Source organism: Vombatus ursinus, unplaced genomic scaffold (genome assembly GCF_900497805.2).
Source record: "Vombatus ursinus unplaced genomic scaffold, bare-nosed wombat genome assembly UNPS02014805.1, whole genome shotgun sequence".
Classification (NCBI taxonomy): Eukaryota; Metazoa; Chordata; class Mammalia; order Diprotodontia; family Vombatidae; genus Vombatus; species Vombatus ursinus.
In genome coordinates this window covers 680,096-700,973 of record NW_020954583.1, presented here as the reverse complement: position 1 = coordinate 700,973, position 20,878 = coordinate 680,096, and the positions used below count along the sequence as shown (strand labels likewise).

Here is a 20,878-nt window from a genome sequence, read left to right as displayed (position 1 = left end):
ATGAATATCACACCATTGAGAATCACCCCAAACATGTTTTAGTTGGTTCTTCTTCATCTACAATTATATAAATTCAACTTTTCAGTGCTTTAGTAGGCCGTTCTGTCCTTTAGACTTCAGGGTCCATTCTGTAAGTGAAAGTTTTAATGCCCAGAATTAGAGTTGCAAACAATCTCAAGGCTTCACTTTGCAGGAGTTTCATATGACTATTTTCTGTCATGTGAATTTACATTCTTTTTGCCATCCAGATTTCTTTGGGGATTCCAAAATAACTCCAAACATTAAGTAAAAGCAATTTACCATAGCTGAGAATCACATGGCTAGATATTCAAAGGAAAACTATGTTATAATATTTTAGAATCACCTCCAAACATACACAACATATGATGCACAACAGTGTCTCTCCAAAGGGCTCATACTTTTAATTAGTCCACATGAGACAAAGAGACAGGATGAATGAGAAGATGGTCTCAGCTCTGGGACCTTCAGCATCTGTATAATTTGGTGGATACAGCCAGGATGAGTCACAGGTAAGTTTTATTTTTTTTTCTCATAAATGGGGCCTATGTTTAACTCCAAGATTCAAACACCTCTCCTCAATGGAGGATGAGCTTTTTATTTACAGTTAACCCCAAGCCTAAGTTTTTCTCAGTTTCTTCTTTCTTGGTGAACATTTTTTGTAGTTATGGAGAGACAGTGCCTTCAGGAATTCCTCTTCTTCAAAATTCATTTTATCAAGCCTACTTCATAATTTCCCTCCAGACTTGGAAATATGAGCAGGCCTATATATTTCCCATTTCTTGACTGTTCTGGCAATTTTCCCTGGAAGGGAGGAAAGATCCTATAAAATTTCCTTTGGCCCCCAAAGCAGAAACATCTGTTGGAGACATGAGTAGCTTTTTGGCTGAGCCTTAGTCTGCACTTGATTATCTCTACTGCTTTCACCAGCATCAATGTCAGTGCAGTCAGGGAGGAATATATGGAAAGATTTCTGGAAAGATTTATAATAAATGAAGGGATGGCATGAGTGAGGCAAAATAAGGAGGAAAGGTACAAAGCTACCTTGGCCCTAGGTATCTTGTCGAACTTCATGAACAAAAATCATTAGAACACCAACTACTCAATTAATATTCTCTGGATTAAAAAATCAGTCCATTGCTTTTTGTAAATACAGCTGCTTGGCAAGGACAAATAGGGAAAAGTGACAGATTGTTTGTTTCCCCTCTAGTTATGTTAAGTGAGACTTGGGAAAAAGAATTGCTTGCTGACCTGTCTGTAAATTGCCAATAGCCTGTTACTTCACAGTGGAGTTGGCAGAAAGCAACACCTTCTGGCTTGAATGAATAGACATTTTCCTTCTTTGAAATAGCTTAACAGGTGCAAGTGAGTCCCTGCTATGAACAAAGCTTTATAGATGGCTGTTTACTCATCTCTGTCATAAGGTGATGCACCTGATCTTCCATAGAGACCCCTGGTTGCAAGGTGTGTTGGGGTTCTGGAGATCCACATGGTTATTTCAATATTTCAATGAACAATTTAGATGGCTATTCCCTCCAGTAGTGCTGATCACAAGCCACCCATGCTTTGGCTAGCCAGTGCAACTCCTGTCCATATCCTCCAATAAATCCTTCAAGAGCATGAACCCAATGTGAGAGATCATTCCATTAGTTCAGTAATTTATTTCAATTCAACAAATATATATTAAGGATCTACCACATACAATGCATGATACTTAGCACTGAGAACACAAAGACAAAAATAAAACTCACCCTATTCTCATGATTACATTCAACTAGGAAGGATAAAGTATGGACCAGGGCAGGGGTGGGGAGCCTGAGGTCTTAAGGCCACATGTGGCCTTCTAGTTCCTTAAGTATGGCCTTTTGACTAAATCCACATTTTACAGAACAAATCCTTTTATTTTTATTAACATGTTTTGTTTGTCTTTTATGTTTTTGTTTTATTTTTAACATAAAAGTATTTAAAATACCAAAGAATAAAATAAGTTTCAATGAAATAATCCTCCCAGATTGAATGTCACAATTAGAAGATTAGCAAGCCATAAGGGCTAAACTGATGACTGTTTTGCTCATTATTTAGTTCTAACTTCCCCCATCCTGACTGGTGTCACTGCCACACTAAGCTAGTTGGTAAGAGTTTATGTAGGTCAACAACACCACTGTTACCAGCTTTTGACAATAGTGCCCTGTGTTTCTGTTTGAAGTGGAATTTTTGAATGGTTGCACAGGTTGACAGTATTTTTTTAATTCTGTCTGCTTAACAGCCCATCATGTCAAAGAAGACCAAGAGAACACTGATGGAAGAAAACAGGTTTTTTTTAATGAGGATTGGGAATTACAATGTTATCTTGTTTCTGCTGAAGATGATTTGCTTGCTTTGTGATAGTGCAATATCAACATTGAAGAAATTCAATGCTCATCAGCATTGTAACACTCATAAGGACCATAAATATTTTAAATTAGAGGGAAAGGTGTGGAAGGTTGTATTGCAGAAATTAAAAGCTGAAAAGCAAAAGCAAAGATAATTCTTTGAAGCAGCAATAAGACCTGAAAGTAATGCCACTGAAGCAACTTAAAAAGTAGCTTATATATTCTGGAAAAAAGGGAAGCCATTCAGTGATGTAGAAATTATGAAAGAATGCATTGTTGAAGTTGTAGGATGCGTAGACCCTGATAACATTTCAAGGAACAACTGCCTCTTTCAAGAAGAACCATAACTGATCAGCAGCATGAGTTAGCCTTCAACTTAACAGAACAACATCATGCAACATTTCAAAAGGAAAAGACATATTGTTCAATTGTTTTGCATGAATCAACTGATACTGCTGACTTGGTGCAGGTTTATTGACGATTTTCTCTGCTACAAAGAGTTACTTTGGGCACTCTTGCAAACAAAGCACAAGGAATAGATATCTTCAGCAACTTTCAAGATAAATATTGTGAAGTTGGACTGAATTTGGTAAATTTAGTGAGTGTATGTACAGAGCACCTTCCATGACAGGAAAACATAGAAGATTTGGGGCAGCTAGGTGGCGCAGTGGATAGAGCAATGACCTTGGATTCAGAAGGACCTGCATTCAAATCTGGCCTCAAACACATAACACTTACTAGCTGTGTGACCCTGGGCAAGTCACTTAACCCCATTGCCTAGCCAAAAATAATAATAATAATAATAAAATAAATAAGAGGTTTATTGCACAGATAAAATAAAATAAGTACTAACAGATTCAGATGCTCTAATTTCTTTTCATTGTGTCTTGCATCAGCAAAATCTCTGTGCTAAAGTGACTATTTAAAGTAATACTTTGAAACAAGTTGTAAGTATTGTTAATTTTTTTGTGCAAATGCAACACAGCATCGTCAGTTTCATAACATGCTAAAGTTGAACCATGAAGCATTCAGTGTGGATTTGCCATATTATTCTAAAGTGTGTTAGCTATCACAGGGACAGTTATTAGCCAATATTTTATCTCTGCAAGAACACATAGCTAAATTTTATGAAAAGTCGAATCAGCAATGTAAATTATTGAAAGATTTCTATAGGAATGCTGAATTTCTGTGTGATAGCATGTCAAATCAAAAATTTAATTATTTCTTTTCAAGGTAAAACTAAGTCTATATATGATGTGTGGCAAAAAAAAAATCCAAGCATTTTGAAAAAAAGCTATGTTTTTTCAAAACACTTCTTCAAAAGGAAATTTCAGGTGAATATTTTCACCAGTTAGCAAAGGTCATTGATGAGCAGGATGATATATACAAATCATTTGAAGAATATGCAGCTGTTATAGACCTATTAATTGGAAAATACAATAAAAGGTTCACTGACTTTATGAATCATGACATCACATTCAAATTAACATTTCAACCTCACCCAGTTGATATCACCAAGGCACCTAAAGAACTACAAATGGAATTGATTGAGTTCTTAGTAGACAACATTTGAAGTCATTGTTTGATGTAGAAAAATATAGTAGAATACCCACAACTTAAGCAACATGCTTGAAAAATGCTTTCTAGCTTTTCAACCACTTATTGCTGCGAATCTACAGTCTCCTAACCCAAATCCAGATGGTCACAAATGACTGATACCCATCTAGAGGATCAACTGAAACTGTGAACCTTCAAGCTGCAACCAAATATTCAAATGCTTTCCAACAAAAAGCAGACACAACAAAGTGATTTAAAGGTTACATTAACTTTAAAATCAACAAATAGTTTTCATATTTTTGAAATTATTAAGTATATAGAGGTTTGACTTTTACAAAATAATGTACATTTTTAAGTACTGAAGTTTCTTGAATGTGGCCTAATTTGATTACAGCTGAATATTAATGTGACCTTCCAACATAATAAGTTTTCCCATCTCTGGCCTAGGGGGATATAGCATATATGCAGATAAGCAAATATAATTACAAGGTAATATAAAAAATTTCCAGGGGTAAGAGAACACTAAGACTTAGGATTAGGAAAGGCATTCACTAGGAGCTGGTACCTGAGTTGCATTTTGGTATAATGTGAGAATTCTATGAGGCAGAAATGAGAAGATAGTGCTTTATGGAAATGTGGGCAGGGAGCAATCTGTGCAAAGGCATTGGGGCTGGAGTTGGGCTGTCTTATGCCACAAATATAAAGTAGATAGAAAGGAGAGGAGGTGAAATGGAATATGAAATAAGACTTAGAAGGTAGATGGAAGACATTGTAAAAGTACTAAATTGAGGATTTTGCATTTATCCTAGTTGCATTAGGGAGTCATTGAAAATTTTTGGGTAGGGAAGTGATATCTCAGATTCAGATTTTAGACATATCAGTTTTGTAGCCATGTGGAATATGTTTTGGAGAGGGATAGACTAGAAATAGGAAAAATAATTAGGAGGCTATTGCTTAAATATAGGCAAGAAGGAATAAAAGCATGGACAACATTCAGAGCTGTATAAATAGAAATAAGGGTATAGATGAGAGAGATGTTATGGAAGTAAAATCAAAGAGTTGGAGCAATGGACTGGATATGTGGGATAAGAGAGATGAAAGAGTCAAGGATGATTCCAGAGTTCTGAGCCTGGGTCTTTGGAGGTACCTGTGTAGAAATAATGAAATTCAAAAAAGGACCAGAAATGGGGACAAATGGTGTTTTCCATTTTGGACATATTGAGTTTGAAATGAGTATAAGCCATCTATGTAGAGGTTCATAAAATCTGACTGAAATTCAGAAGAAATTAGGGATGAATGTATATGCAAGGTAGTACCCTTTTTGTGAAAAGTTTTTTGCTGAAATGGGAAGAAAAAGAACATTCATGTAAGGAAAACTGACAAAACCAACTTAAGAAGAAACATAACCTTTAAATGAATGTGAGGAGAGACATTGTTCTGGGAATAATTTGTGTACTTCAGTTCAAAGGACAGAACAATGACTGAGGTAATGATGGCTGGAAGCAGTTGTGGTTCATCATATTTGTATGTGACTGTTTTTAGGTTTTGAAGATTATAACTGACAAAATTATAAATATAATAACTGTTCGGGGATTGCAGTAAGAGTACATAAGGACTTTTAGGTTCATACTTGACAGAAAAATGAAACTATGAGTTGTGTGTCAGAGCTAGGTCATTGCTTACTTAAGTATATAGCAGAGTAAAATTAAAGGAAAAAAAAGACTCAAGAATCAGGAGAGTATAAACTGAGTGAGAAAGGAGTTTTTTAAAAAACAGACAGGAGACAGCCACTATTTAGGACAAAAACAATAGACTTTAGCTACTTTCCTGAGAGACTCTCAGTAATTCATTTAGTCAATTGACAAGTATATAATACAAGTACTTTGATATAAAGGGGATGGGGGCAGAAGAAAAGCAAAAATATCATCACCTTCAATAAACTCACATTATGAAACAATATGCAAACAACTATGCACATATATGATGTATAATAAAAGGTAATCTCTGTGGGAAAGTCATTGTTCATCCTCTGTTTTCAAAAAGTACCAATGACCAATGATGTCTTGACTTGTGCATAGATTGGATTTAGGTGAGGCATAATTGTGGAAAGTCATCAGCCTAATTTTCTCTTCCAATCATCGAAGTCCAGTGTCAAGACAACTGGTGATGGCCTGGATTGCAGTGGATGACCTTGGCATTTTTGTTGCTTGACCAAGTTCTGAGCACTCCACAGCACCTGCTTCAGCCACCTTCATGGCCATTACTAGCAGTGGTGTTGGAAGACTCTGAAAAGGGCGGCTAACTGGAAAAGTGACATTGTTTTGCTGATTGACTAGAGAAAGACTCATTTATCTGAGAGCTCTTCAGCTGTTACTGTGTACTTAGATGTCTGAACTTAATGCTTTCTGGTGCTTTCTACAGTATGAGAGTAGGAAAACCTCTCAGGAGTGCTGGATTGCTCTCTGTGATTCTGTGTAGTTTGAGAGATAAAACCAGCAGGATGGTGGAATTCATAGAGATTTGAGATTTGGCAGGTTGTAAATCATAGTAAAACCAGGGGTCAAGGATAGAGGGGTAGTTGGTAATGTATATGTTAGTTGGTCACATATAATTTCAAGATTGTGCAGGGTGGAATGGGGTCCAAAGCAGGGGAGTACAAAGGAATCAAGAAACTGGAAATTAGAGGGAGAATGAAGAATAGATCCAAAAGACATAAAGGAGAGGGGAAAATAGAATGATAAGAAATTGCATTAAGAGAGATATATTTTGATGTTCTGGATAAAAGAGGTAAAAGAGTTTTGGGTGATGATGATTAAGGAAATGGTCTTCCCTGTGTATGACTGCAATGGAGTAAAAATGAGAGTCACAGGAGTTTAGAAGGTTACATACTCTTGTTACCAACTTCTGAACATATTTTTTTAAAAAATGAATTGGTTTGTGAGTTCTCCACAAAATCACATCAATCTCTTCAGACAGCTCCTATTTTTCTCCCTCTTTAGGACTATTTCCCTTTGTGTCTTCAGAATTTCAGTCTTTGGACTTTCTAATTACTTCCTGGGCTTAATTTTTCTATGGAATTTTAGTCCAAGAATCTTCCCTATTCTTCCTCTGAAGCCTTTCAAATCAGCTATCCCAAAATCTTTGGTCCATTGTCAGACTGTATCTGTCTTGCAGCTCCTTCCCTAATATAAACTCTAAGAGAGAGCAGTGATTTCTCTTCAAGGGTCCCACCATTTCAAACCCCAGTTACCATCTTACCGTTAGTGAGAAGTAGCTCTAGAATAGAATTCCTGCCTTGACTTCTCCACTTCATAAAGGATGAAATTGTCATTAAGAACAATCAAGAATTTATTATAACTCCTTTGCCCCATAGCTCATGGCCAAAAGCATCACCAGAATACTGACACTTAAAAAATGATGGACCTTTGTATCAGGGAGAGACTTGGGATGTCATTAAAAGCACCATGCAATTTTTCAAATGCAATTTATCCTACTAACTTGTTACCTTTTAATTGTGGACCTAACACATCTATCTGCAGTGTACGTCATCCTTTCATTTAGTGGCCCCTTTTTCCCCCTTTCTCCTGGTTAAATTTATATTGAGAAGGCCAACATTTATAAGTTTAATTTCCTTCATTAGCATGTCTATTTATTGGTCACTGGCCAAGGCTCTCACATTTAGAATTCAATAGCTCTTCTTTTCTTTCTCTTCAATGTGCAAAGATGGTCTAAAAACTGTGATTCTTAGTACTCAGTGCCCACCTTTTTTTTTAACCACTCTGCCGTGATGTCTGTAGAAGCAGGGGGACCTATATTGTGTTGTTTGTTTGTTTTTATCATTGTTTCATGCATTGCTGTGGTCAAAAAAATCATTACCAAATGATCAGGGCACTGGTAATATGCCTCTCTTTACTGATATTACTGGAACTACTTCTAGAATAGCAAGTACAATAAATTGTCATTTCTTTATTAAAGATTTTTATCTCCACAGCAAACTGTATTAGAGCTTGAATTCAGCTGGCAGAGTTTTTGAGAACTCAGTCACCACCACCCCATGATCAGGCATTTGAATAGGATATTGTGGAGCAAATGTAGTAAGTTATTTAATAGAAAATTCTTTCCTTAGCACAGTGGTTATTAACCTTGGGTCTAGGGAGAAATATCATGCAATCTATGAATGGGAAAAATAACAGTTATATCTTGATTTTTCACTAATCTTTAACTGAAATTTAGCTTTTTCTTCAATTATTTAAAAACATTGTTCCAAGAAGCAGTCATAGGTTTCACCAGACTACCAAAAGGATCCATGGCACAGAAACAGTCCAGACTCCCTGTCTGCCTTGCATTTTCAAAGATCTTAACAGTTTCATTTCTTTCCTATATAATTTTCTAAAGTACTGCCACTGGAATGATTGAGGCACTGACTTTCATTCTAATAGAATTTGGAAAAGGGAAAAACAGATTTGATTATTTGGGATGGAGTTGATTTGATGATTTGGAAAATCCAATGAAAAAGGTTTTATTAGAATTTCAATATAGCATTAATACAGTTTTTGAAAATTGTAGGGAAGTCTGCCTGAAAGCTATGATCAAAAAAGGAGCCTGGACAGCATCTTTCAAGGTATTATCAAAGAAAACTGCCCTGAGATCCTAGAACTATAGAGTAAAATAGTCATTGAAAGAATCCACCGATCAGCTCCTGAAAGAGATCTCAAAATGAAAATACCAGGAACTATTATAGACAACAAGCAACCAGAAAGAAACAATTTAAATATCATGGAACCACAGTCAGGATTACGCAGGACCTAGCATTTTCTGCCTTAAAGGATCAAAGGACTTGGAATATAGTATTCTGGAAAGCAAAGGACCTTGGATTACAACCAAGGGTCAACTACCCAGCAAAATTAAGCATGATCTTTCAGGGTAGGAAATGGACATTCAATGAAAGAGGGGACTTCCAAACATTCCTGATTAAAAATCTGATTTTCAAATAAAAGACCCAAGAAAGGCATAAAAAGGTAAACAAGAAAGAAAATAACAAAAACATGTCATTCAATAAGGGTACACTCTTTACGTACCTACATGGGAAGATCATGCTTTCAGCTCTTAAGAACTGTATCTTTATCATGACATTTAGAATGAGTATACATAGACAGAGGATGTGGGTATAAGTTGACTTTGATGTGATAACAAAAAAAATAATTAAGGGGTGAAAAAAAGGATTGTACTGGGAAAAGATAAAGGAGAAGACAGAAAAGGGTAAATTACATCACATAAAGAAGTACAAAGACCTATCACAGTAGAAGGAAAAAAGGGAGGGAGATGAGCATTATTTGAACCTTACTCTCAGTGGATTTGGCTCAAAGAAGGAACATACACACTCATTTAGGTATAAAAATCTATATTACCCTATAGGAAGTAGGAGGGGAAAGGGGAAAGAAAAGTAGGAAGGTACATACAAAGGAAAGTAGAAGGGAGAGAAGCAGCATGGGAAAGCGGAAAGAAAAGGGAGGGCAGCTGATAGAAAGGAGGGCAGATTGAAGGAGGCAGTGGGCAGAAGCAAAATACTTGTGAAGAGGGAAAGGGAAAAAGGAGAGAGAAAAACAAAAATGGGGGGGGAGGATGGAAAGAAAGACAGTTAGGAATTGTAACTGTGAATGTGAATGGGATGAACTCTCCCATAAAATGGAAGCAGATAGCAGAATGGATTAAAAACCATGATCCTACAATACGTCATTTATAAGAAACACATCTGAAGAAGAGAAATACACACAGAGTAAAGGTAAAAGGCTGGAGCAAAATATATTATGCTTCAGTTGAAGTTAAAAAAAAGAAAACAGGGGTAGCAATCCTGATCTCAGACAAAGCAAAAGAAAAAATAGATCTAATTAAAAGATACAGGGAAGGAAACTACCTCCTGCTGAAAGGTACTATAGACAATGAAGCAATATCAATCAAGTGGTACAGCATCCAAATTCTTAGAAAAGAAGTTCAGTGAGTTACAGGAAGAAATAGATAGCAAAATGATACTCAAACTCCCCTCTCAGCACTAGATAAATCTAACCATAAAATAAACAAGAAAGAAGTTAAGGAGGTGAATATAATTTCAGAAAAGTTAGATATGGTAGACCTTTGGAGAAAATTGAATGGCGATAGAAAGGAATATACCTTTTTCTAAGAGGTACATGGTACCTACATAAAAATTGACCATGTACTAGGGAATAAAAACCTCATAGCCCAATGCAGAAAGGCAGAAATATTAAATGCATCCTTTTCATATGAATATACCCAAAAAAATTATGTGTAATAAAGGGCCATGGATAGAATGAATAAAGATTAATTAGGAAGTAAATAATCTAATCCTAAAGAATGAATGGATCAAACAACAAATCACATAAACAATCAATAACTGCATCCAAGAGAATGACAAGAATGACACAACATAGCAAAACTTATGGGATGCAGCCAAAGCAGTTCTTGGGGAAATTTTACATCTCCAAATGCTTACATGAATAAAATAGAGAAAGGGAAGTCTAATGAATTGAACATGCAACTTTTCTTAGAAAAATGAACAAATTAAAAGTCCTCAATTAAATACCAAATTAGAAATTCTGAAAATAAAGGGGGAGATTAATAAAATTGAAATTAAGAAAACCATTGAATTAATAAATAAAACAGAGCTTTTTTAATGAAAAAACCAATAAGAGATAAACCTTTGGTTAATTTGATTTAAAAAAAAAAGGAAAGAAGAAAACCAAATTACCAGTATCAAAAAGGAAAAGGGTGAATTCACCACCAATGAAGAGAAAATTAAAACAACAATTAGGAGATATTTTGCCCATCTGTATGCCAATAAATCTGACAGTCTTAGTGAAATGGATAAATATTTACAACAATATAAATTGCCCAGGTTACAAGTATAGAAAATAAAATACTTAAGTAACCCTATTTCAGGAAAAGAAATTGAACAAGCTATTAATGAACTGCCTAAGAAAAAAATTTCCAGGGCCAGATGGATTCACAAGTGAATTCTACAAAACATTTAAAGAACAATTAATTCCAATACTATATAAGCTATTTAGAAAAAAAAAAGGTGAAGGAGTAAATCTGGGGGCAGAGCCAAGATAGTGGAGGCAAAGCAGTGATCTGCCTGAGCTCTCCCCAAACCCCTCCAAATACCTAATAAAAAATGGCTCCAAACAAATTCTAAAACAGCAGAACCCCAAAAAAGACAGAGTGAAACAAATTTCCAACCAAAGACAGCCTGGATGGTTGATCAGAAAGGTATATTGCGCTGGGTGGGGCGAGGAGCAGAGTGTGGCATGGGTGCGCAGGCCGCAGCAACCCTGGAGCAGGCCTCAGAGGACTGAATTGCAGGCAGCTGTGGTGGTTTCCTGACTTCTCAACCCATGAATGCCAAAGACAACTTACAAGCCAGTGGGAAAAGTCGGACTGTGGTGAAAGAAGGAGCTAGGTCTCAGCCCCTCCTGGAATCACGGCTGTTTCCTGAGCTTCGGGCCCATAGACTTGAGGGGAATCAAGTGGCTGATCAGAGGGGGATTGCAGGGATCTCTTTGTCAGGGCTGAGGCAGGAATCTCTTGCTTTGCCCGTGCTTGGATCTGGGTCACCGTTCTGAGGGGCGGTCCTGGGGCGAGGAGGAGTGCTGGTGTGGTGAAGCTTGTTATGGTGGAGAGAAAACACCTCTCCCCTTATCATAGCACCTTGGAATAACTGAAAATTTTCAGGTCCCTAGAAGTATCTCTGAAAACAGCTGTACAAACCCCTGAAGCTTGGGACAGTACATTCTCCAGACTTTTACCTTAACAAAGACTTTAAAACTCAAGTAATAGCCAAGATTATGAGTAAGCAGCACAAAAAGAGTCAGACTATATTATCTTACTTTGGTAACAAAGAAGATCAAAACATACAACCAGAAGGAGACAATGAAGCCAAAGCTCCTACATCCAAAGCCTCCAAGAAGAATATAAATCAGTCCCAGGCCTTGGAAGAGCTCAAAAGGGATTTTGAAAAACAGGTAAGAGACATAGAGGAAAAACTGAGAGCCTTGCAAGAAAATCATGAAAAACAAGTCAACAGCTTGCTAAAGGAGACCCAAAAAAATACTGAAGAAAATAACACCTTAAAAAATAGCCTAACCCAAATGGCAAAAGAGGTCCAAAAAGTCAATGAGGAGAAGAATGCCCTAAAAAGCAAAATTGGCCAAATGGAAAAGAAAATCCAAAAGCTTACTGAAGAAAATACTTCCTCAAAAACTAGAATACAGCAACTGGAAGCTAGTGACTTTATGAGAAATCAAGACACTGTAAAACAAATCCAAAAGAATGAAAAATTAGAAAACAATGTGAAATATCTCATTGGAAAAACAACTGACCTGCAAAATAGATCCAGGAGAGAGAATTTTAAAACTATTGGACTATCTGAAAGCCATGATCGAAAAAAGCGCCTAGACATCATCTTTGAAGAAATTATTCAGGAAAACTGCCCTGATATTTTAGAACCAGAGGGAAAAATAGAAATCAAAAGAACCCACCAATCTCCTCCTGAAAGAAATCCCCAAAGGAAAACTCCTAGGAATATTGTAGCCAAATTCCAGAGTTCCCAGGTCAAGGAGAAAATATTACAAGCAGCCAGAAAGAAACAATTCAAGTATTGTGGAAACACAATCAGGATAACACAAGATTTAGCTGCTTCTACATTAAGGGACCACAGGGCATGGAATGTAATATTCCAGAGGGCAAAGGAGATAGGATTACAACCAAGAATCACCTACCCAGCAAAACTGAGTATAATCCTTCAGGGGGAAAAATGGTCATTCAGTGAAATAGAGGACTTTCAGGTATTCTTGATGAAAAGACCAGAGCTGAATAGAAAATTTCATTTTCAAATACAAGACTCAAATGGAACATGAAGAGGTAAACAAGAAAGAGAAAATCATAAGAGACTTATTGTGATTGAATTGTTTATATTCCTGCATGGAAAGATGACACTTGTAAATCATGAGGCCTTTGTCAGTATTAGGGTAGCCGGGGGGGGAAAAAATTATATGTACGTATATATAGGTATAGATAGATAGATAGAAGGTACAAGGTGAGTTGAAAATGAAGGGGTCATATCTGGAGAATAAAATTAAGGGATGAGAGAGGATTATACTAGGAGAAGGAGAAAGGAAGAGGTAGAACAGGGTAAATTATCTCATTAAAAAAACAAAAAAGAAAAGGCTCTTATAGTGGAGGGGAAATGGGGGAAGGTGAGAGGGAATGAGTGAATCTTATTCTCATACAATTTGACTTAAGAAGGGAATAACATACACACTCAATTGAGTATGGAAATCTGTCTTACCCTACAGGAAAATGGGGGTGGGGAAAAGGGGACAAGAGAGTAGGGGGATGATAGAGAAGAGGGCAGATTGGGAAAGGGGGTAATCAGAAGCAAATACTTCTGAGGAGGGACAGGGTCAAAACAAAGAATAAACTCAATGGAGGGGTGGGATAGGATTAAGGGAAATAGAGTTAGTTTTTCACAGCATGCCTACTATGGAAGTGTTTTGCATAACTGCACATACATAACCTATATTTAGTTGCTTGCCTTATCAATGAGGGTGGGTGGGGAGAGAGTAAGGGAGAAAATTTGAAACCCAAAGTTTTAAAAACATGCTTTAAAAAAATTTTTCACATGAAAATGGGAAATAAGAAATACAGGAAATGGGGTACAGAAATCCATCCTGCCCTATAGGAAAATAGAAGAGGAAGGGGACAAGAGAAGGGGGGAAGAGATAGAAGGCAAGGCAGACTAGGGGAAGGAGTACTCAGAATGCATGCCATCTTGGAGTGGGGGGAGGGGCGAGATGGGATGAAAATTTGGAACTCAAAATCTTGTGAAAGTAAATGTTGAAAACAAAAAAATAAATAAAATTACCACAAAAAAAAGGTGGAGTCCCACCAAATTTTTTCTATGATAGAAATAGGGTGCTGATACCTAAACCAAGATGAGCCAAAACAGAGAAAGAAAATTATAGACCAATTTTCCTAATGAATATAGATGCAAAATTTTTAAAGAAAATATTAGCAAAGAGATTACAGAAACCTATTATGAGGATAATATACTATGACCAGGTGGGATTTATACTAGGAATGCAGGGCTGGTTCAATATTAGGAAATCTATCAGCATAATTGACCGTATCAATAACAAAATTAACAGAAATAATATGATTATCCCAATAGATGCAGAAAAAGCTTTTGTCAAAATAAAGCACTCATTCCTATTAAAAAAACACTAGAAAGCATAGGAGTAATTCTAGTTTTCCTTACAATAATAAGTAACATCTATCTAAAACCACCAGCAAACATTTTATGTAATGGAGATAAGCTAGAAGTATTTCCAATAAGATCAGAAGAGAAACAAAGAGGTCCATTATTAGCACTATTATTCTGTATTGTAGTAGAAATGTTAGCTTTAGCAATAAGAGAAGAAAAAGAAATTGAAGCAATTAGAATAGGCAATGAAGAAAAAAAGCTATCACTCTTTGCAGATTATATTATGGTATACTTAGAGAATCCTAGAGAATCAACTAAAAAGCCACTTGAAATAATTAACAACTTTAGCAAAGTTGCCAGATATAAAATAAACCCACATAAATCATCAGCATTTCTATATATTAATAACAAAGCCCAGAAGCAAGAGATAGAAAGAGAAATTCCATTTAAAGTAACTACAGACAACATAAAATATTTGGGAGTCTACTTGCCAAGACAAACCCAGGAACTATATGAACATAATTGCAAAACACTTTTCACACAAATAGTCAGATCTAAAAAAATTGAAATATATTAGTATTTGAAAAATATCATGGGTAGGCTCAGCTAATATAATAAAAATGACAATTCTACCTAATTTAACTTCCTTTTTTAGTGCCATATCAATCTAACTAATGAAAAATTATGTTATAGATTTAGAAAAAATAATAAAATTCATCTGGAAGAACAAAAGGTCCAAAATATTGAGGAAATTAATGAAAACAACTGTAAGGGAAGGCGGCCTAGCCATGAAAGATTGAAAACTGTATTATAAAGGAGCAATCATCAAAACTACTTGGTACTGGCTAAGAAAAAGAGTAATGGATCAGCAGAATAGGTTAGGTATACAAAAGAGTAGTCAATGACTATAATAATCTACTGTTTGATAAACCCAAACACTCAAGGTTCTGGGATAAGAATTCATTATGTAACAAAAACTGTTGGGAAAACTGGAAAATAGTATGGCAGATATTAGGCATAGACCAAGATCTCACACCCTATTCCAAGATAAGTTCAAAATGGGTACGTGGTTATACCATAAGTAAATTAGGAGAGCAAAGAATAGTTTACCTGTCAGATCTGTGGAAAACGGAATAATTTATAACCAAACAAGAGACAGAAATCAGTATGAAAAATAAAATGGATAATTTGATTACATTAAATTAAAAAGGTTTTGCACAAACAAAGCCAATTCAACCAAGATTAGAAAGAAAGCAGAAAGCTGGGAAACAATTTTTGTAGCCAGTGTCTCTGATAAAAGCCTTATTTCTGAAATACATAGAGAACTGAGTCAAATTTATAAGAATACAAGTCATCCCCTAATTTATAAATGGTCAAAGGACATGAACAGGCTGTTTTCAGATGAAGAAATTAAAGCTATCTATACTCATATTAAAAAAAAAATCCCTAAATCACTATTGATTAAAGAAATGCAAATCAAAACAACTCTGAGTACTACATTACACCCATTAGATTGGCTAACATGACAAAACAGGAAAATGATAAATATTAGAGAAGATGTGGGAAAATTGGAACACTAATGCATTGTTGGTGGAGTTGTGAACTGATCCAACCATTCTGGAGAGCAATTTGAAACTATGCCCAAGGGGCTATAAAATTGTGCATACTCTTTTAACTCAGCAATGCCACTTCTAGGTCTGTGTCCCAAAGAGATCATAAAAATTGGAAAAGGACCCAGATGTACAAAAATATTTATAGCAGCTCTTTTTGCAGTGGCTAAGAATTGGAAATTGAGGAGATACCCATCAATTGGGAAATGGCTAAACAAAGTGTGTCCTATGAATGTAATGGAATACTATTGTTTCATAAGAAATGATGAGCAGGCTGACTTCAGAAAAACCTAGAAAGACTTGCATGAACTGATGCTGAATGAAGTGAGCAGAACCAGGAGAACATCATACACAGTAACAGCATTGTGCAATGAGAAAGAACTATGGAGACAGAATGTAGATCAAAGCATACTATTTGCTCTCTCTCTTTGTTCTTTCTTGTGTTTTTTTCCTTTGATTCTAATTCTTCTTTACAACATGACTAATGTGGAAATATGTTTAATATGTTTAATATGATTGTACATGTATAGCCTGTATCAGATTGCATGCCACCTTGGGGAAGGGTGAGCTGATGGAGGGGGAGAAAATTTAGAACTCAAAATCTTATAGAAGTAAATGTTGAAAATTAAAAACAAATAAATATAATTTAAAAAAAAAGAAAATTGTAGGGATAAGTACAAAAAGGATAACAGACCATATGCTTGATGGAAGGCAAAGGATTGGTGGGATACGAATTAACCATATTATGTGAGGGACAAATATGGATTAAACTAAAATACTGCAAGTAAAAGGATCCAAGCACAGCTACAAGTTCACCCTAAGGCACATTGAGACTAAAAGTGGGACTATATTTATGCAGAATGATAAGAGCTAAAAGGAACTTTAAAAATCATGTACCTCCATTCATTTTACAGCTATGAAAACTAGAGATCAAAGTGAAGAAACTACTTACCCAAAGTTCCACAGTAAATAAAACAGATCTCAAACCAGGTATCCTGATGCTAAGCTCAATTCTCTTTCTACCATATTCTGTCATAATTGACTCCTGGCTTTCTTGCATGAGGGAGGAAATGTATTTCATTACACAGTGACTTACTGCATGTGGCTCTAATAACAGTTAAGCAACTAACTATTCCATATTAAACATATGTATGTAATAACATCTAATTTATCAAGCATCATTGTCAAATCACCTGTTCCATATTGTTTAATTTTTCATAGAATTTAAGCTCACCCCCTTTAAATATGTAGGACAATCAGAAGAACTCCTGATTTCCTGGACTTCCATACTTCCCATGTTGGATGTGTGTTTGCTCCTTTCTAAGGAATGTGTGTCTTGATGATATGACACAGGAAAATGCTGATTGGTTACCAGTAACTTGGAATGAGAATCAGGAGGGTGGACACTTGTCAGGAGGCACAACCTTATTAGTAATATCTAAAAGTAAAGCTTCTGGCTACAGTCTCTCACTTTTGGGTTTCTTCTAGTACTTTTTCTCTCCTGGAATTTAGGGGTAGTTAATAAGGGGATGGTTGGAGAAAGGGAAGAGATGGAATTTCATAAAAATATACCAATTTCAATGGTTAGAGAGCAGAGGACAAAATCAAAGAACAATAATCTCACATTGGAAATACCAAGACACAAGATCAGAAAAATCAAATGGAAACAGATTGTTTGAGCATTGAATGATAGACTAAAGGGTTTGGATTTATTTCATAAGTAATGAAAATTCACTTAAAATTTTGTTTTGTTTTGTTTTGTTTTTAAATTGAAGAATGATAGGATCAAGTCTAAGTAGTATTAGAAAGATTACTTTGACAGTAATTATAGAGGGGGGAAAGTGAAGGCATGCACATCTGTCAGAAGGACAGTTATAACTCATCACTCGTCACATCATGGTAAATGTCCTGAAGGCCTTAGGAAGATTTAAAAGGAATAAGGTAGAAATTTCCTCACCTGTAAAATGGGGATAATAATAGCACCTATCTCTCACTGTTGTTGTATCCAATGAGATAGTATTTGTAAAGTGCTTAACATAGTGTCTGACACATAGAAGGTATTTAAAGAATGCTTGTGCTCTCCCCCACCCCCCACTTTTGTGACTAAGTTCCTTGAGAAGGCTATTTAGGCAGCTTGAGGCCATAAACGGCCCAGACCTTGTGGGGCACCAAGCAGCCCATCTCTAGGCCTGGCTCCTACCCACAGCCCTGCAGAGCCTCTTTAAGAAGGAGCAGCTCTAGCAGTCTGGCTAACACTCAGGCACTACTCACCTCACCATTTGTGCCTCCCTGTCCAGCGTGCTGTTCCTCTACCTGCTGCCCTTCACACTGGATACAGGCATGTACCTCGCTGTCACTACCTCTTCCTGCCCAACTTCTGGGTCTAGACTCTAGCCACACATGAGTTGGTGAAGCTGCACATATGGGATATGGCCTAGTCTGGTCGTGGTGGTGGCATCAGGCCAACCGCTGGAGCTTCCTGGAGTTGCCGATGGTCTTTGCTGTAGTGACCGTGTCAGTGGGGCTGCGGGGGACCTTAACCTACCTTCTTACCTACATGACCTCCTTCAACCTGGCCTGTCTCTTCACTGTGCGCTTCCTGGGCTAGGTCCTGTCGGCCCTCAAATAGACCCCGGGGAATAGCAAAGTGTAGAAGCAGGTGTTGCCCATGCTGTTGTTGACCCCCTTGTTGTTGCAACTCACTCCTCTGGTAGAAAGCAGTGCCCTGGCTTCCTATGGCTTGAGTGTGCTCTCTGGATGGATATATTTGTGATTCTACCAGCACCACAGGCAAGGAAGAAGGAATACGTGGGACTACTTTGCCTTTACTACCTTCTTCCCAGAAGTTCTGCAGCCTGCTGTGCTTCTGGTGGCAAATTTGGTGCACAGTCTCCTCATGAGGGTAAAGGTCTGCAGAAAGACTGTGAAAAGTTTCTTCTTCTATCACTATTAACCTCCCTAGAACAGACCCCCAGGATGATAAGTGGAGAAGGCAACTGGCCCTGAAGGTCCTAAATTGTTGAAGTGATTAGAAGACCATTTTGCCTGGCCTAGCATGGGTGATGAGGATGATGAGGCTATAAGCAAGATGAACAGCTCCCTGATCCCTGAGAAAAGCCCCAACCCCCTGGGAAAGGTGCTGCCCCTGAATACAGTCTGACCACCTTAGAGGAAATCCCTTCCTAAATGTAACTCAGACCTTCCAGTGTAAGGGAATCAGTAATCCATTTTCCCAGCTTGGTCAGTAGTCACACTATTTGGACTACCCTGCTGCCTCTCCTTGTCTCTCTGCTCAGCCATACCCAGAAGCTGACTGCCTCCCATGGGGAGAAGGCAAGGACAGAAATCATTTTAGGTCCATGGGTCACACTGGGTACACTCTGCTGATGCTTCTAGACACTGGTCCCTACGCAAAACTATACCCCAAGGCCTGGTTCACCCACCAGATAACCAGTAAGGCCAGAAGCAGGGAGCACGTGGCCTGAGGACTGGCCTAAGAATCAGTCTCTTAATCCCAGTTCACTGGTCTGACAACCAGGCCCAGAGAGATAACTTGATTCCTCTGATTCTGTGGCAGATCTTTGTTGGTAGAGTAGTCCCTCTTCCTGCCCTCAGGTACCAGGCAAGAATTGGCCAAAAATGAATTCCAGGGCACCAGACCCAGGTCTGGATGTGACAAGACCTTGCCCCAGGGCACCTCTTCCACCTGCTCCTCCTAACCCCTTGTCAAGATATTAGGAGACATTCTGTTTTCCATAGCTAAGGCTCAGTAAGCAAGCTGTGCCCATTAACTTGGCATAACAACAATCCTTTGTGCTCACCCTCTGGCAAAATCACACTATATTGCTTTGACCAGCACCAGGTGTTCTCTGAGCTCAGAGAAGCACCAGACAAGCTCAGACAAGTACCCATGTTCTGATCATGAAGTCCTGCTATGAATCAAACTTGTTTCATTGTTGCTGCTACCCCTCATTGACAGGGCTACAGTTCACTGCTTAGCCATACTTATAGGTATTGAGATCTGCTTACGCTAAAGTGGGTCCCCCTCACTAGGGGTGGGCCTTCAGCACAAGTGTCCTTGCTTGCAAGCCCTTTCCCTGTCTTTGAAATTAAACTCCTGTTTGAGACTAACTCTCCTGTCTCTAGCTTGCTCTATTTAGCTTTGGCCACCCAAAGGTAGAGGCCAGTTCCATCCGGTTGACACCTTGCATCACTGGGATGCGTTAATATTGCAGTTTGGATTCTTCCTGGCTGGCATCCAGCAGTACATGTGAGTGAGGCTGAGACAGCCTTCATCCCCAGGTCTGGGCTCTCTCCAGAATAGGGACATATGTTGGGGTTAAAATTCACAGAGTATTTTGTTTTGTTTTTTAAAGGACCACTTGAATGGGAAGCCTGGACTCTCTCAGTATAAATAAAGCAGTTCCTTGAGGACAGGCTCCTAAGGAGGATGGGATGGGGGGGTTGAAGGGGAGAAGGGGTGGGAGAAGGGGAGAAGGGGAGAAAGTAACTAACAATCTCATAATAGCCAAATTTAATTTCCTTTTCTTAATCTAGCCTTTGACATTGCTAAGGAGAAGTATCTTTCCCTTGATAATCATTTTTCTCTGGTTTTTGGTGTTGGTTTTTGTTTTTGTTTTGGTGACACTACTCTCTCCTGATTCCCCTCCTGAGTATCTGACCTTTCCTCTGTCTTCCTTGGTGGATCTTCCTTCATGCCATGCTCACTAACTGCAGGAGTCTCTCAAGACTTAGGAGACTCTTCTCTTTTTTCTCTATATTATTTCACCCGGTTTTCACGTATGTTTCACCTATTATCTCTATGCAGATAATACTACTTAGCCAGCCCTAAGCTCTCTCCTGACATTCAGTCTGACATCTCCAACCACCTATTGGACATTACTTACTAGATGTCCTCTAGAAATCAGAAACTCAACATGCCCCAAACTGAACATATTTTCCCCTCCTTTCTTTTTAGCTCCCCTATGACTGTAGAGGGTATCACCATTCTCCCAATCACCCATGATCACAACCCAATTGACATC

General features: G+C 37.6%; 1 pseudogene; it reads left to right on the top strand.

The window, feature by feature from the left end:
* The first annotated feature begins 519 nt into the window (after positions 1–519).
* LOC114051726 lies at positions 520–19,019 on the top strand (annotated as a pseudogene).
* Positions 19,020–20,878: the final 1,859 nt, after the last annotated feature.